Genomic DNA, 17,576 nt, shown 5'->3' on the forward strand with positions numbered 1-17,576 from the left:
ACGTGATCCACTAATCCTGCTGGGGTCCACCCCACTGGGCTCCAGATGACCCGGATATGCCAGGCCCATTCCATCCACTTGGCATTCATCCAGCAAACATTCAATGAGAAACCTGAGGGCTGGACACAAAACACACCAGCCAGCCTAACACACAAACTGTTCCATAGCACACCTACCCCAAAATTATTCTCCCCATGCCTGGGTACCAGGGCCTCTGCTAGCAGAGTGGCTGGAGGAAAAAAATAAGAGGGTTTCTATGCAAACCTAATACAGTATAATAAAGGCAACCCTGCAGTTTCAGCAAAAGGGGAATGTGATACAAAGTAGAGACAGGAGATGGAGACAAGAGTTTGTAGAAGGCTTAAAAGAAATGGCATTCTGTAGTGGGCGTGGGGGGAAGTTGTCTTGGAGAATTAATAGGGTGTTTTTAGGGGAGACAACATGTTCCATGTGTCTCTTGGCAGTGTGGGACATTAGGCTGGAGCTGTGGTTTGATAGGCAGGCTGGGGTCAGGATATGAAGGCCTTGTTGCCCACCCCACAAGAAATTCTAAATTTGATCAAGGATGTACAGGGGTTACCCACAGATGGTAACAGGATCGGAGGTATAATTTAGAGAGATGACTTTAAAGAGCCGAGTTTATAATCTAACTGAAAGAGATAAAATAGAATGTGACTATGTCTGATATGGGAAACTTGATAAAACCACACCTTCAAGAAGATTAAAATTTCATGCTATTCCCTAGTCAAATGTAAATTACCAAAACAACTAGAGGTATTAGAAAACCTGAATAAGCCAAGAACCACTGAAAACATTTTGCAGGCTACCTAATTTGTAGATACTTTTTATTATGGAATATGTCAAAGTATATCAAAATAAAAATGACAAAATTTTTATTACTCCCAGAGACCCCCCTCCACTGGCCCTGAGGTTATCTTTAAGCACAACCAAAACATTCTATAATTTTGTAAATAATTTGGACATTTAAAAGTATTTTCTAAGGACTTCCATTTCAAAACTAGCTTGTGGGTAAGTTCTTTCAAACTTCTTACCTTCTAGAGCACTAAAAAAAATGGGATGGTTTGCAAATAGGTCAGGAATCCGACAGATTAATATCAAAGACTGAGCCTTCAAAAGACAGAAAACGACAGAAGCCTAGAGATATAAATACAAAACCTTAAATATTATTAAATGAGTAAGAATCACATAATACTACTAAACATTGTAACATTGCAAAGTTCGGTTCAAAAAATCCAGGTGTCAATGTAAGATATTCTAAATTTAAACCCTGACCAAACTACATCAAAAAAGAGAAAAAACAAATCCCAGATGACAAAAAGTCTTTTAAATATTTCAACACTTATTCCTAATTAAAAATGCCCAGTAAAATAGCAACAGCAAACATTTTCCTTAATATAATTTAAATAGCTTAATACTCATGGTATTCCATTAAATCTAGAAACGAGACAAGAACAAAATGCAAACACTTAAGAATATATTCCACAGGGGTTTCTTATATGAAGGAAAGCACAAGATTTTCACTCAAGGGCAGAAAACACCTGGATATACAGAGTAACAAATGTTACTATCTAGGTAACAAATATTATTAAAGACTCATTTGTCAAATTCATATAGCTATCATCTGCAAAGTTCCACTAGAATTTATATTGAAGTTTCAACAAATAAGTCTGTTTCATATGGAAAAGAAAAATAGCCAGATTTATTTTTAATTACTTAAAAAAATTATTTATTGACCTCTACTAGTGGATACTGAAAATGCATCTTAATATTACATTCCTTAATGTTAAAGGAATAAACAGAATAGTAAAACAGATTAGATGTCTATAAACAGTCAAAACTGTACACTGGCTCTTTTACTCTCATCAAAAAATGATTTAAGACAGACTAAAATATGAAAAATACAATCATAAACATAGTAGGCAAAAATATAACTATATGTTTGAGTAATTAGGGATTGGAGAAGGTCTTTGCTGGGAGGTCAGAAAACATACAAGAAAGAAGACTAAGAGATTTGTTATGGGAAAACAATCAAAATATTAAAAGAAAGACTATCGGGGCGCCTAGGTGGCTCAGTGGGTTAAAGCCTGTGCCTTCGGCTCAGGTCATGATCCTAGAGTCCTGGGATTGAGCCCCCCCATCAGGCTCTCTACTCAGCAGGGAGCCTGCTTCCTCCTCTCTCTCTGCCTACTTGTGATTTCTGTCTGTCAAATAAATAAATAAATAAATAAATCTTTTTAAAAAAAATTTAAAAAATAAAAAATAAAAGAAAGACTATCTGAACCAAAAATATTTAGCATTTGTGGCAGATATGGAGTCACTATTCTTAATATGTATTAAGGTTATATATATATATTATATATATATATATAACCTTAATATCTCAATATAGATACATATCAAAGCAGTTAAGAAAGTAGTTGTTTTTAAAATATGGGCAATGCCTACTTGTGGTCTCTGTCTGTCAAATAAATAAATAAAATCTTTAAAATATGGGCAAATACAACTAAACAAATCACAATTAAGAAACTATAAAAAAGTAGAAAAGATAAACATAAGAAAAAAATTAAAGCTTATTAGCAATAAGGTTATGGAAATTAGTATAATATAATTAAATTCCATTTTCCTCCCAACAAAGTAGCAAGGCCTTTATTTTAATTAATGACAAGTGTCCATCAAAAAGTCCAAGAAGGAGCCCTCCCAAATTTAAGCATAGCTCAGAGAAGAGGGTTTGTTACACACCACCACAATAAAGTCAGTATTGCAATAAAACAAGTCAAATCAATTTTTTGGTTTCCCAGTACATAAAAAGGTGATTTATATACTACACTGTAGCATTAAGTATGCAACAGCATTATGTCTAAAAAAATAGCATACATATCTTAATTTTAACATACTGTATTACTTAAAAATGTGAACTATCATCTGAGCTTTCAGTGATTCCTAATCTTTTTGCTGGTGGAGGGTTGTGACTCCATGTTGATGGCTGCGAACCAACTAGGGTGGTGGCTGCTGAAGGTGGAGTGACAATTTCTTAAAACAATACAGCAATGAAATTTGTATGTCAACTGAATCTTACTTTCACAAACAATTTGTCTAAAGCATGTGACACTGTTTGATAGCATTTTGTTCACAGCAGAACTTCCAAAGTTGGGGTCAATCCTCTTAGTTCTTTCAAAATTGGAGCTGCTGCTTTATTATTTGTGTAATATTCTAAATCATTTGTTGTCATTCCAACAATCCAACAATCCTCATGGCACCTTCACCAGGAGAAGATTCCACCTCAAGAAACCACTCTCATTGCTCATCCATAAAAAGTAATTCCTCATCTGTTAACATTTTATCATGAGATCCCCAAAATTCAGGCTAATCTTCAGGCTCCACTTCTAATTCTCATTTCCTTGCTATTTCCAGCCCATCCACAGGCACTTCCTCCACCAAAGTCTCGAACCCTTTGACGTAAATTGATATAAATTGATATAAATAAATATTCTCAAGGCAATTTGGTAACACATACTAAAGGGATTAAAAATGTGCATACCATCTGACCGGGAAATATATGTTTCTAAACTATCCTTGAAACAAAGGGTGTTACTGAAGTACACGTGTTCACAAAACACAAGTGGATAAAACAGATTAAAAATGAGTGAGCTCACAGTTTACAAAACAGGATGAATGTCTACTTACCGATGTAGTAATATTATTCATAATATTATAAATATGGAAGTATATGTAAAAATAATCACTCTAGTTAGCATTTTTGAGTTGGCATAATTACAGATTCTTTGAATTTCATTTTGTTTAAACTGATTTCAAAATTTTCTGGATTGGACATGCATGTGTTATTTGAAGGAGAAAAATTTGAAAATGAAAAGTTCACAGCAAACTATGCTTATAAAGTATTTATTTTTAAAAACCAGAGAATGAGGTGTTTCAAGCCTGAGTGATCCTATGATCAGTGGTTTGGGAGAGTAAGACTGGGGAGAGGGACCCTAGGGGTGGGGAGAAGCAAAGCATCAGGAATCAATGCCAGTGATGCTTCAGAAAGTCAGTCAATGGGGTGAGTCTTTCTATCTTCTTTTTGGCTAAAGGGTGCCAGGTTTGAGGAGAGGTGACGTTAAGATTTCCAGTCTGGCCAAACAAGTGGTAGATGATACAACTGATAAGTAAGATCTCATCTCTCTTACAACCCTCCTTTCTCCCAGGATGCTCTGTGCACAAGTCTTCAGAAACCAAGTCAAAGCCTCCTTTCTCATAGTGGCGTCCTCTAGACCTCGGGCCATAAGACATCTGTGTCTTCTGAACTCCTGCATAAGTAACTTCCACCATCATCTGGCGTTTGATACTCATTCCACCTTGAAGCATGTCCTGTAATGTTATTTTTAATCATTTAATTTTTCATACGTTTAATGTCTTTGGTGTGGCCAGCAGCCGTGGTCCAAGATAAGCAAATCGAGAAGGGACCCTTCGAAGGTGGCCCTGGAGGAGAAGAACACAGGTCTATGCTGCCCTGTGTGCTGCTGCTGTCTTCAAACTTCGCTCCTCAGACTTAGTTCTGTGGTGGTGCCTCTGGTTACTCAGGTGAGTCTCATTTTCCTGTCTAGCTCCTCAGTCTTTGGGAAGCATTTAGGAAACCAGAACCAAGGCAACCCAAAGACTTAGGAGCTAAATAGGAAAATGGGACTCACCTGAGTAACCGCAGTGCCACAGCAGAACTGAGTCTGGGGAGCAGTTTGAAGACAGCAGCGTTACCATTCTGCCTTCATAAAACTCTAAGAGACAAATCCATGTCCATGCCCAGCTGTGAGGCAAATGCCCATCTGGCTTTCAAAAGCTCACACCCAATCCTACATCCTCTAATGACTCAACACTTTTTTCAGCCCTGGGGCCCACTCCATAGTCCCATACATCTAAAGTTCCAGGCCAAGCCTTTCCACACCAACTCTCAGCTAACCCTAGCAGGGCTTCAACAGGTCACTACTGAATGAAGAATGAATTAACATCTTATTTACTCCCCCAAAAAACTATAGGAACAGCAGGCCTATTCAATATAATTTAACCAAAACATCATTTTTTAGTTATGATATAATAGTTAATGGGGTAAAATAAATCAAAATGCAATGGGCTGTTAAGTACCAGATGCACTCGAAATCTTGCTTGACAGGAAAATACAATGATTCCATTCACCGTTCTTGGTCAGCTAGATGCCTGTATGAGCAATACGGAGGCAGGAACAAAGTCAAGGAAACCATGTGCAGCAGGTAAAATGCTAGGGAAAATATTAATACAACTTCATTAGTAAAATAAAAGAATACAACTCTATTAGCAAGTCCTTGTTTGCCTTAATTAAGCATCTTCCTTTGACTGAATTTAAAATAACTTCATTATAGACACATTCCGCAGTTATAAGTAATGCAGTTATTACAAAGGTTTACCTTTATGCTTCATTACTAAATACTAAAACAGAACATATGAAAGATCATTTTTTTTAAAGATTTTATTTATTTGACACAGAGAGACACTGTGAGAGAGGGAGAAGCAGGATTCCCCTCAAGCAGGGAGGTGATGCAGGCCTCAATCCCAGAACCCTGGGATCATGAAGGCAGACATTTAACAACTGAGCCACCCAGGTGCCCTGAAAGATCACTTTTAAACAGATAAATCTAGAAAACAAGATAATGGGGGGAAAAACGGTCTTGCATTTCTTTTGTATGTAATCAAAAAGTATATGATTAAGTGCCTATTCTGAGAACCCCGAAATGCTGTCACAAATTTATATTTGTGTTTTACTCTGTCCATATACTAGAGGAAAACCCCAAAAGAACAATATCTTAGCTGAATTCACATCAGATGAATCTGCAACTCTTTAAATCAATGCACTGGGAAAGTCTAACCCTTGACCTATAAGAAACATTCCAAATACAATATATGTACGGACAAGTTTAAATCCTTTCTGGAATTAGATGGGGAATATATACATAGATAGTGAAGGAAGGAAGGAAGGAAGGAAGGAAGGAAGGAAGGAAGGAAGGAAGGAAAGGAGGGAGGGAGGAGGGTTTTTCAGTCTACTTTCATGGGGGTGGGGGGTAGCCAACACTTTTACACAGTTACTTCCTAAACATTCCAAATGGTATCCAAAGTACATCTGAGTGTGACAGAACAATTTTTTTTTTCCACTCAGGTCAAGCCACAGTTCCCACTCTGTTTCCAGAGTACAGCACATGCCTTTGGATGACAAAGATAATGGGCCTTCCAATAAAAGTTCTCCTTGAAGATCAACTCAAGGTCTTCCCTTGGGCTGAAATTCATCACTGTACAGTTTTTCTCTAAAGCATCTGAAAAAGGTAAACAGTGTCCATGTCCCCTGCAAACTACCAGCTATGGAAACACATGTTCTTGCTGGAGGCTCATGATTTTTTTATGATTTTATTTATTTGATAAGGAGAGACACACAGTGAGAGAGGGAACACAAGCAGGGGGAGTGGGAAAGGGAGAAGCAGGCTTTCCGCTGAGCAGGGACCCTGATGTGGGTCTCGATCCCAGGACCCTGGGATCATAACCAGAGCCAAAGGCAAACGCACAATGACTGAGTCAGCCAGGTGCCCCGAAGGCTCATGATTTCTGCAGTGTCTAAAACTCACAGTCCCCTCCCTGCGCCAGTACAGCTTGGAGTGGAGGAGGGGTATCAGGGGAAAAGATGCTTTCTAAAATGTGTGATGCTAGCTTGGTGAAATCAAAGACAAACTGCCTATATGTGGTAGATAATAAACCAGTCCATGCATAATAATAATCTTCAGTATCTTACCTAGAGGACAATTTGAGTTCTAAAACAACAGCCCCCCTCCCTTACAATAACTATGTTGCATATTATCATCATAATCAGAGGGTTTTATCCACTCTAAAGGTAATTTACACAAAACAGTTCTCTTAGTTTAAAAGAGGACAAGAATGTTTTTATTCCTTAATTTATTAATTCATTTGCTCATTCACTTATCTCTTCACCTAACCATTTAGCTCATCCATTTGATACATATTTTGAGCAACTACTTTGTATAAGGCACTTACAGTGGCTGGAGAATAAAGATAAAAATGTTCACCTATAAATACAACCAAAGCAGGAGGTTATTATGCACCATGAAATGTGTAAATTATTTGGGGAGATCAGAGGAAGGAGAGATGAATTCCAAATGAGGGGCTTGAAGTAGCGTTCTTTACAGAAAGTGGCATCTGAATTGGTTCTTGAGTAAGTTAAATGCTTTAAGTACACTTAATAATTTAATTTCAGTCTAACCTGGCTAAAATCAGACAACATGCAATCAAGCTTTTCCATTAATCCAGATATGTGTTTATAACCCATGACTAGTTATTTATATTTTGAGCCCTGCTATTGACTGATGTTGGAACAGTGTAAATTAAATGAGATACATAAGTGTTAGGGTTGGGTGATGTGGTCCATTTTCTAATATTACTGTGCTTTCAAGTTCCTCATCCATTAAATGGCCTTCTTGGTGACATTTATTGTGAAGATTAAGTTTTCTGTTTTGGGTTTTGTTTTGTTTTGTTTTGTTTAGTTTTTGACAGAGAAAGAGAGAGAGCACAAGCAGGGGGAGCAGCAGAGGGAGAGGGAGAAGCAGGCTTCTCGCTGAGCAGGGAGCCTAATGTGGTGCTCAATCCCAGGCATCATGACCTGAGCCAAAGGCAGATGCTTAACCCACTGAGCCATCCAGGCACCTCTGTGAAAACTAAGTTTTAAAAAGGAGGGGGGCCTGGGTGGCTCAGTGGGTTAAACCTCTGCCTTCGGCTCAGATCATGATCTCAGGGCCTTGGGATGGAGCCCCGCATCGGGCTCTCTGGTCAGCAGGGAGCCTGCTTCCTCCTCTCTCTCTCTACCCGCATCTCTGCCTACTTGTGATCTCTGTCAAATAAATAAATAAAAAATATTTTAAAAAAATAAAAAGGATATAAAACCCTTAGAATGTTGATCGATCTTCCTCGCATAACTCAGGAGATACTCAAGAAAGGTACACCTCAAATACAAACGATATCTGTATTTAACAGTGTCTGCCCTCACACTAGAGTTTGTGCTCACAGTCATCCTCCTCAATACAGTTTTTTCCGTGTCTGGCATCTAAACAGTACACTACATCGTTTCACTGGCAATCCCATGGGTCATCATTCTACCTTGTTTTCACCTACTTCTGGAAAATGACCAATGCTACATGATGTTACCCAGAGCCCCCAAAGCCAGTGGCTTATATGCCATATAATGTTAACTTGGCTGATCCCAAGCTACCTCTACAATTTTGAAAACTAATACCCAGCTGATCTTGTATAAGGCAAATGACAGAAACTCAGAAACTTCATTCTCTTTATTGGGTTATGTTAGTCACCATACATCATTAGTTTCCGATGTAGTGCTCCATGATTCATCGTTTGCGTTATAACACCCAGTGCTCCATGCAATCCGTGCCCTCCTTAATACCCATCACCAGACTTCCCCCAGCCCCCTTCCTTCTAAAACCCACCATTTGTTTCCCAGAGTCCATAGTCTCCCAGAGTTCGTCTCCTCCTCTGAATTCCCCCCTTCATTTTTCCCTTCCTTCTCCTAATGTCCTCCATGTTATTTGTTATGCTCCACAAGCAAGTGAAACCATATGATAACTGACTCTCTCTGCCTGATTTATTTCACGCAGCATAATCTCCTCCAGCCCCATCCATGTTGATGCAAAAGTTGGGTATTCTTCCTTTCTGATGGCCAAGTAATATTCCATTGTGTGTATTAGAAACTTCATTTTATTTTAGATTACTTATTATCTTCTCAGAATCTGAGTCATTGACTGAAATTTGTTATGCGGTCACTTAACCAAAGCACAGAAAACAGTGCAGTATTAGATACCCAATTATTATTTATTGAGAAAAATAAAAGCAGTTACATGGAAATGGCATTTTCTACTATAGGCCAGGTCAGTAAGGAATAAACTAGACCTGTGTTGTCCAATATGGTAGCCATGAGCCACCTGTAGCTAGTAAGAACTTGAAATGAGAATAACCCAGGTTGAGATTTGCTGTAATTACATGCCAGATTTTGATATTTGGTACATATACAAAAAAGTAAAATAGTCCATTACTATTTAGTAGTTACATGCTGAAGTAATATATTAGATCTGTTGTGCTAGATTAGAAACATTATTAAAATTAATTCCATCTGTTTCTTTTTGCTCTTCTAATATGGCTACTGGAAAACACTAAGTCACATATATGGCTTAAGGTATGCTTCTGCAGGGCATCACTTAAGTAGAGGGAGACGAGTTTCCCCTGAGAGCTGAGAAATAAGCATTCCCCGAAATCTCAAAGCTCCTCTGATACCTCAAATGTAAAGAGCAGTTATCATACTTCTTTCCACTCTCCTTTGTAGAGGGAAGAAATAAACGTGCTCTCATCTGGGAAGCTCTCATGAATCTCAGAGATACTAGATAAATTCCAGGTGCTATCAGAATAGTGGGTGTCCCACGAGGTAGCTGACCAAATAGGCCCTCCTGACTCATCGACTGGTATGAGAAGCCGACACTCCGTATTTAATAGTGCCTACTACTTCATACCCCAGTACTCATGGAGTCAAACTTCCATAGCTGCACACCAAAGGTGTTTTCAAATGTTATTTGATGTTGTGCGTTTTGGTAGAAAATGAGAGAAAGAAGTATCTAGAAGGTGTCTGGCTTATTGATTTAAAGAAAACTTTGAAGGGTTGATTCCTAACTACCCAATGGCTGACGCGTTTCCTTTCTGGTCATCATGTTCTTCTGTAGGTTCATCGTGGCAAAGAATCCCACCTCTCCAAGCCAGCTGACCAACCATGAGTAGGGAAAATGCTTCTATATTCAGCACTAAGCATCAGGCCCAGCCTAACCTAAAATGAGCACTTGCTGGTCTGACGATGGAAAAACGAAGATCTCAACGACTGATTAATGCTGAAAGTACGAAGAAAAACCTCTTTATGGAGGAGTGGTGCAGTTCACATCCCAGCATTGCCACAGAAATCGTAAATTTTAATATCTAATTTCCAAGGAGAAGAGTCCATTAATGAAGAAGAAACTGTTTTTAATAAATTATAAATTATCCCAGCGTAAAATATTTGTCCAAGTGATCTTAGATAAAAATGAAGCCTGGGGCCTTTGCAGGATGCTACAATCATGAATCATAAGAAAGAATAGCAGCTGGTGTTTGTGTTGATAGCTTAAGAGTACTTTCATATCTAATTTGAATCATCAGATAACCTATAAATTACGTAAGGGAAGCGTGCTTTTCCCAATCTGACAAACGATAAAACCCAAGAATTGGTAGTGAGTGAAATGACCAAAGCAAAAAAATCAAAATTCAAGTCTCTTGAGAGGAAACTGCATATTCTGAAATGACCCCATCATGTACACTACTGAAACCAACCCATATCAATGTTACAATGTCAGTATTTGAAAGACCTGGTGGCTTTTATGTTAAAAAATCTAAAAGAACATGGATTTTATTTTAAAAATCTAAAATCTAAAAGGCGTATGGTCCCTGCAGTTGAAAACACTAGATAGGAACATGAAGGTGCGGACGAGTTCTGTGAAAAAAAAAGTGAAAGGTATTCTTTCCGAAGTGCTTTTTTGTTTGCTTCTCATTTCAAAAGCACTACATGTTCATTATAGAAATGCAAATGAGAATATGTAAATACCTGTATTTTACAAATCAGAGAAAAATCACCATTAATAGGTCAATAACTATGGATGCATTGCACAGAGGCGAACTCTGATATATTTAGGAGTTAATGTGGCACCTCAGAAGGGGACATCGTTATGGATGCCACCTTAGACAGAATGCATGGCTGGACCAGTGGGCTTATCTGCCACATCTGCTCTGATGTATGGAATGCGTTTCTCAGAATCATATACTCTTACAGATTTCCATCCTCCTTTTAAAAGTCACAGCAAATTGTGCACATTAGAAAGCATGTTTTGATTTTTTTAATATACACAGTCTTCCTTGGACTAAAAGTATGGTCTTCTTTCTGGAAAAGGAGAAGCTGAGGTTCACTGAGGCTGTGATGCCGTATTGTATGTTCAACACAGATTCACTGGCTATCTTCTACTTCAGAAGTGCTGAGCAAAGTGGTAGGTAACAAAGAGCCGGAAAGGCCATGGTTCTGCCCTTATTATGTGCAAAGCCAGCAGCAGCACTTGGCTGTGTGTGAGGACACCGGCCAATGCAGCACTACAGCACATTATTCTAAAGGTTGTGACGAAGACAATTGCAGGTTTCACTGCTTTGTTATTTGAAGCTCCATTATAGCTCCTGCTGGATAACCTTTCTTGAGCAAGCCCGTGGTTACTCTGTCAATGCACCCTGAATAAATTCAACCATAAAACTGATCAAAGGTGGTGGCAAGGCTCTTCACTGCTTTATACATATATCTGACTTTTCCTCCCAATGACCCCATCAGGTACTACCTAAAAGAACCTCCATTTTAAAGATTAAATTAAGACTTGGAGACCTTAATTAGCTTGACTAAGTTTACACAACAGATTTATCAGACTCCAGTGCCCAGGCTCTTCAATGTCCACATTCTACTGCCTTGAGAATATTGACCGTGAAAAGACAGTCACAACGTATCAGGTTAAATAAAGCAGGCCTAGAAGGTGCCTGGGTGATCGGCACCTGCCAGTGTTTTATGCTGCCATCCCGGTTTCCTCTGGACTTCCACCCATGTTCTTTCAGGTCCAAGAAAAAGCTAAGCTCTCTTCCCCACAGGAAGACCTTCTCACCTGTTATTATTTTTACCTGTAATGCTGCTCTTTTTGTCTTAAGATTTATTTATTTGAGAGAGAAAGAGAGTGAGAGCATGTATGGGGGCAGGGAGAGGAAGAGAGGCAGAGAGGAAGAGAAAAACTCAGGCAGACTCCACATTCATCACAGAGCCGAGATGGGGCTCGATCTCATAATCCTGACATCACGACCTAAGCTGAAACCAAGATTTGGACACTTAACCCAGTGCTCTACCCAGGCAACCCTCCCCACCCCCACAATGTTGTTCTATGTATTCACAGCATGACAAGAAATCTCAATCTTAATAGCTCACCATAAATGCCACTCATCGAAAAGGATTTCCCTGGTCATCCATTCTAGCATATTCTCTGTGACAAAGCTCTCTCTCTCCTGCCCCCTTTAAAACAGGAAGTAGGTTTTAGAGCAGTCAGTACAAAATAATACTCTGTATGTAAAAACACACTAGTATGCACTCAAATACACACACATATGCATATACCCCATCCAAAGCCTGGGGGGGGGGGGAAAGCACAAAAAAACAAAAAGAAAAAAAGAAATGAAGGAAGAAAAAAGAAAAGTATCTGGAAAGCATTATCTCACTATTTTAACAATAATCTTTTTTTTTTCTGGTGAATCAGATTTTAAAGATTATGTTTTTGCTTGTCTGCACTTTGGAATCTTTGGTAATTAACATATATTACTCTCATAGTACATTTCAAAAGCACAATGGCAACTCCAAAATATGCAATAACAATTTCCGTTTTTGCCACAAAACATATTTTACTTGAGCTGATGCGGTTCTCCCAAAGATCAGGAATCCAAAAGTCATGGCAAGTGATTCAGGAATTCACTGTGTTGCCTTTGTCCTTTACAGAAATCTTTTTCAGGGGAGGGTTGGAAGGGGAAGGAATGGTTTAATGGTAAATGGCAGTTAACAATGAGCCACTGAAGAAGAAATGTCCTACCTGGTATTCTCATTAAAAAGAAAAAAAAATGTAAGTCTTTGCTAGGGCATAAAGACACCTAGAAACCAACACCCCAGTCAGGGGCAACAAATGACAATCTGCCATGGCCAGCCTCCCCTAGCCAGCTCCCAGAAGAGTGACTCTGTACAGAGGGCATTTCCACTGCAGCTCATAAAAACCTCTCTCAGGCAATAGCTGAGGAAAGATGAAGCATCAGAGAGCCTATGGTGCCCGAAAAACAGAGGGATGGGCAGGAGCAGCTCCCGGTGAGCTCCCAGGACTCACAGAGCAGCAGGCTTTCAATCGGTGTTAGTGCTTTCCCTGAAAATCCCACTTATAAAATCTGTCATTAGCTGGAAAAGAAATTGAATTCTCAAGTTGGATAACTGGGACAATTTGCAATTATTTGGTCAAATGCCAAAATACCTCTGCGGCTTTACTGATCCAGACACGGCAATAAGGCTCACAAAAGACACATTCTGCATAAATCCAACCAAGGGAAAAGAAATGGCTATCACCACATTGGCAACCAAATTAAAAGGAAATTTTTAAAATATCTGCTGGCACAAATTTTCATTTATTCTAAGGATAAATTCCATTGACTAACTTGGCTTTATTTGAAGGAGAAATTTTAGGGGGAAAAAATATAACTCCTTGGGCGCCTGTGTAGCTCAGTGAGTTAAGCCTCTGCCTTCGGCTCGAGTCATGATCCCAGGGTCCTGGGAACGAGCCCCGCGTCGGGCTCTCTGCTCAGCAAGGAGACTGCTTCCCACCCCCACCTCTCTACCTGCCTCTCTGCCTACTTGTGATTTCTCTCTTTATGTCAAATAAATAGTCTTTTTTTTTTAAGTAACTCCTTTTAAGAAGTTTATCAGATTGTGTTCAGCAGCTCTCATTGCCCCAGTTCAGTTCTGACTGAACATGTGTGGCATTCATGCCAACACGGCCGTGCAGCCCAGGACTACCCTGGGGAGGATGAGGAATACTCCTCAACAAAAAAGGCAACACTGGAGATTGGAATCTAAAAACAAAAAACAAAAGATCTCATAGAGAGATCAGATTTTTAGTTGACAGAAGTGGAGGGCTGGAGGTGGGTGAAATGCATAAAGATACTCAAATGATATAAACTTCCCATTACAAAATAAGTAAGTCTTACAATGCAATACACAGCAAGGGGACTACACGGAATTAAAAATAGTATTTAATAATTATGAAAGCAGCTAAGAGTAGATCTCAAAAGTTCTCATCATAAGAAAAACTCTGTAACTATAGATGATAATGGATACTAATTAGACTTACTGTGATCAATTCACAATACATGCAAATATTGAGTCATTATGTTGTATATCTCAAAACAAATATAACATGTCAATTATGTGTAAATTTTAAAAAACGGAACTAAAAGAAAAAGAGAAAATGATCTCAAGCATGAAATACAGCAGCATCATGTATATTTTCTTTAAAGGTTTTATTACCTTTCTCCTAATCTGATTAGAAGTTGTAGGCCTTATACTTAAACATTATTGCTCTCTAAGAAATCAAAATTGCTTTATAGACAAAAACTCTGCCTCTATTCCTGGAGAGACAGAAGCATCTGCACTGGTGTCATGTGGATACAACTAACTTCTCCCTCCCCTCACTTCTCAAAAAGCCTTTAAGGCATTGCCAATAGGCCATTCTTTGTTACTCTGTAGTAACTCGTGTGCCAAGAACAGTTCACAGGTTTGCAGCCAAATCTGGATCAATGTGCAATAAGCATTTTTGCTACAATTGAGTGCATATCCTGTGAGATGGAAGCCCAAGCTGAAGAGCTCACACAGAGCAGGTAAAACATCCTCCGTTCTCAGAGTAGGATAGAGCAAGAGTCTCCTTCTCTGGATATGGGAGAACTCTGCCTTCTGAGTCTGTGTGGGAGTAAGCAACGGCCATAGACCATGCATCCCAAGATGCCATCAAGTGAACTGTGACACTCAGTGGACACTCATAAGACATTCCTTTAGGGTGTGGTCATGATTGCTTTTAGTTACCTTATTTCTTTTGCGTGAAGTCTGTTCATCTTTTTAAATTCCCCCCAAACACAAATTTTTAGTACAGTTACTCACAAACATTATTGAAGTGCTCATAACTGAACATAACTGAGCTAGTCATACCTGAGCGGCTACAGTAGCCCCTTTCTATGGCATTCTTCTGCCTCAACTCAAGGCAGAAGACAGGCTTCAGGAGAGTCTATAAGGAACCAGATCCTCTTGGTTCACTCTGGCCACGCAAATGTGCTAAGGGGTATTTGTCCTCCATAATGCAACCCAAATATCTATCATGCCTGACTTTCAGGAGGTCATCTTGCCTTAGCACTAACCCCACATCATCACAACCTTGCCATATCACACGATGACCACCATGACCACCAGCACCCTCACTGTATCCCCGCTACAACCACCATTACCATGATTCATGTACTGAGCTGAGTAATATACCTCCCCACAGTTCATGTCTACTTGCAACCATTGGAAAACAGGGTCTTTGCAGATGCAATCAAGAAGAGCTCATATTGAAGTAGGGCGAGCTCTAGATCCAGAACAAATGATATCCTTTTAAGAAGAGGGAAATCTGAACACAGAAACACAGACACACAAGGGAGAAGGTCACGTGAAGAGGTAGAGAATGAAGTGATGAATCTACAAGCTAAGGGAAGCCAAGGATTGCTGGCAACCACCAGAAGCTAGAGGAGGCACAAAAGGATTCTTCCCAGAGCTTTCAGAAGGAGGAACCATGGACCTGCCAAGACCTTGATTTCATTTGAATTGCTAAGTATTTATAATCTCAAATTCCCATCATCACCCACTATTTCAGTCTCCACCAGAGAAGCCACTACAATATATAATGATGAACTATTTTTTTCTGGTCTCCAGTACTTGAGAGAGTAGATTTCTTTTGTTTTCAGCCTCTCAGTTTGCAATGCTTTAAATTGTGGCACCCAACAAAACTAATACAAGTCCCATCACCTGCACTAACCCCACCACTCCCACCATGATCAGCCTCCCTCCCCCTCACGACCACTAGAAAAATATTATGAAAAAGATAACTGAGCTGACTTTAGGTCAGCACTGAGATTCAGTTTTAGTGATCATCAGTTGATATCTTCAGATGAACTCATGTCTGGGATTGGAAACTTGCTTCTAAGGTTACAGATTTAGCATCTCTTCTTTTTATTCCCCAAATGTCTAGATTGAGCTTGACATACCCACTTTCTTCCATTTCCACACACAAAAAAACAAAGATGGTTTGATATGAATGAGGAACCAAAGGTCGTCCATTCTAACCCCATTTTCAATAGCACTGTGGGGGGCTTCTAATCTCTGGAAAGGTAAAATAACTAGTAGAGAGTCAGTGAATCAACTTCTAGCAGAATTAGACTCAGAACTTAGATTTCCTGACTCAATCAACTCTGTAAGACTTCTTGCTGCAAAAGTGGGTGCACTGTCTTTTTATACTTACTACTGAATATTAGGAAGCCATTACGAACAGTATGAACATTCCCCACCCTACTGCCAACTCATTAGCTCACTGAGTCTCACTTAACCTTATCAAGATATTGTATAGACCAGGACCCAGAGATAGAATTATTTAAACAAGCACCATGCTATCAGTGCTGGTATCACATGATAACATTTAAGAAAATAGTTCTCTAATATTAACAAAAATGAAACTGAAAACGTTTCCACCATTAAGGGGGATTTCCCCAATATTAATTCTATATTTTCATTCTATAACTTATTTTCATTCTATAATATTAACTCTATATACCTGTGTAAAATAGAAATAACTTGGAGGTCTTCTAAGAACCAAGATGCCCTTCAACGGACGAATGGATAAGGAAGATATGGTCCATATACACTATGGAGTATTATGATTCCATCAGAAAGGATGAATACCCAACTTTTGTAGCAACATGGACGGGACTGGAAGAGATTATGCTGAGTGAAATAAGTCAAGTAGAGAGAGTCAACTATCATATGGTTTCACTTATTTGTGGAGCATAACAAATAACATGGAGGACAAGGGGAGTTAGAGAGGAGAAGGGAGTTGGGGGAAATTGGAAGGGGAGGTGAACCATGAGAGACTATGGACTCTGAAAAACAATCTGAGGGGTTTGAAGCGGCGGGGGGTGGGAGGTTGGGGGAACCAGGTGGTGGGTATTAGAGAGGGCACGGATTGCATGGAGCACTGGGTGTGGTGCAAAAACAAGGAATACTGTTATGCTGAAAATTAAAAAAAAGAGAGAGAATTCTTTTTTTTTTTTTTAAGATTTTATTTATTTATTTGCCAGAGAGAGAGAGAGAGAGAGAGAGGGAGCACAGGCAGGCAGAGTGGCAGCAGAGGCAGAGGGAGAAGCAGGCTTCCCACCGAGCAAGGAGCCTGATGTGGGACTCGATCCCAGGACGCTGGGATCATGACCTGAGCTGAAGGCAGACGCTTAACCAATTGAGCCACCCAGGTGTCCCAAAAGAGAGAATTCTTATCAAGCAATCAGGAAGAAGTTTTGGAATCATGAGAGCACTGATCAGTATGTTAATGAAGATTATCTACATCATGAATCTAAGCATCAACAAATTAAAGAGGGCTTCTGTGTTCTAAAGCATCTGGCAAAGACAAAAAAAATAATGATAAACATAATTAGGCATATTGATTCTTTTTGTTCTTTGAAAGTCATCTTGTTGTACTAGCTTAGTGCCGTAAGATGCAATCTCTCATAATGAAATGTCACTTTTCTAAACCCCAACTTATGAAAACTTT

At 39.2% G+C, this 17,576-nt stretch overlaps 1 protein-coding gene across 11 annotated transcripts in view; it reads right to left on the bottom strand.

Annotated features, from left to right (window-relative positions):
* NRG3 (neuregulin 3) overlaps nucleotides 1-17,576 on the bottom strand; it is a 1,047,703-nt gene that overhangs the window by 998,342 nt on the left and 31,785 nt on the right. The gene's annotated exons all lie outside the window — the stretch shown is intronic.

This window comes from Lontra canadensis, unplaced genomic scaffold, assembly GCF_010015895.1.
Source record: "Lontra canadensis isolate GAN:19392208 unplaced genomic scaffold, GSC_riverotter_1.0 scaffold3, whole genome shotgun sequence".
In the NCBI taxonomy this organism is placed as follows: domain Eukaryota; kingdom Metazoa; phylum Chordata; class Mammalia; order Carnivora; family Mustelidae; genus Lontra; species Lontra canadensis.